The sequence below is a fragment of the Galeopterus variegatus genome, unplaced genomic scaffold (genome assembly GCF_000696425.1).
Source record: "Galeopterus variegatus unplaced genomic scaffold, G_variegatus-3.0.2 Scaffold81, whole genome shotgun sequence".
NCBI classification, from domain to species: domain Eukaryota; kingdom Metazoa; phylum Chordata; class Mammalia; order Dermoptera; family Cynocephalidae; genus Galeopterus; species Galeopterus variegatus.
The window spans coordinates 362125-363427 of NW_007726192.1; the positions used below are offsets into that span (position 1 = coordinate 362125).

At 43.8% G+C, this 1303-nt stretch overlaps 1 protein-coding gene across 3 annotated transcripts in view; it reads right to left on the reverse strand.

The window, feature by feature from the left end:
• The window catches only part of GDNF (glial cell derived neurotrophic factor), a 28720-nt gene that overhangs the window by 21928 nt on the left and 5489 nt on the right, over window positions 1–1303 (reverse strand). The window lies entirely within an intron of this gene.

The following is a 1303-nucleotide window of genomic DNA, read 5'->3' on the forward strand; positions in this document are numbered from 1 at the left end:
TGATCAATGAAAAGCCAGTTACTCAGCTCTCATGGGTAGTGCTCAAAAAACAATGGTATTAAGGGGCATTTTAAACTTGTTTAGTGTATTTATATACACTAAATTTGTGATTGAAACGAAAGCCTTTAATGACAGATTTATATAGTTAATTGACAGAAACTCTTGGAACAGGTACTTTAATTGCAAAGGATCAACTATGTTCTCTAATCCTAAATCACTCTTAAAGTCTTAATTTGCCTTATGAAAAAAATGAACTTTTTCCCTTTCTCAGGACTTGTGAAAGATGCTTTTGTTGCTGTAATTAAGCATAAAATAAGCACATCACATTTCATGGGTTGTTTCCTAGCCCAAGGCCACTGGAATTGGGGGACTCATGGCTGACTTGTGCCGGCTGCTTCTGCTGTGGTTATGACCACAGTTTCAAGTGCAAAATAGCTAAAGGGATAATTCTAGGGATAAAGGAAACAAAACAAAACAAAACAGCCAGGATAATACCCTGGCGGCACACAGCTTACTACCGCTCTATTTTGGGGTCGTGTCCAATTTTCTATTGCTAACTTTATTATGTACAGAGCCCTCCAATAGCTCCTAGAACTTGCAGTGTAGCATACCTCACTTTAAGCAACAGATAAACTTCCGAAGAGTGGAGGGTAAATTTTATCAAATCACAGATGACATGTCCTAATCGACATGCTTCTAGAACATGTTAATTTTTAAGAGGGAAAAAGCAGACTAATTTTCTAATAAGAATAACCCCGTCTTTTCTTCAGAGTGAGCATGGTCATAGGTGGAGTGAGCTAACTACAGCTTTTTTCCCTAGTCCCAGCCAGCACTATTTACAGTTGTCTTTCTAGAGCCGGAACTTTTCTGAACAGATGTGACACTGCCCAGATGCTTGTTCTGGAAATCGCCGCCCTTCTGTGTTTTCTCTGCCTCTGGCTTCGTTTTGTGAAAATCCGGCCTCTGCCCTTGCAGTCTTAGTTTCGGTTGAAAGTGCAGTAGTTTTCACAATTCAACACAGCCAGGCACAGCGAAACATAAAGGGCTTTGGAAGAGAGTGAAAATGGGAAGAAAGTAAAAACGGGCGTGTGTACACGAGGGGGAAGCGGGGAAGAGGGGACAAGTGCGTGTGTTCTGGCGGTGCTGGTGCAGAGAAGATCTGTTCATCGGGATGCTAAAGGGACAACATAAAAATTCGATAACCTCTGTGCTGGGCAAAGCGGCCAGGGTCACGACAGGCACAGGCAAGGCGTCCGGGGCCGTGGGGCAGCCGCGGGCAGCCGCGCACCCGGAGGGGACCGCA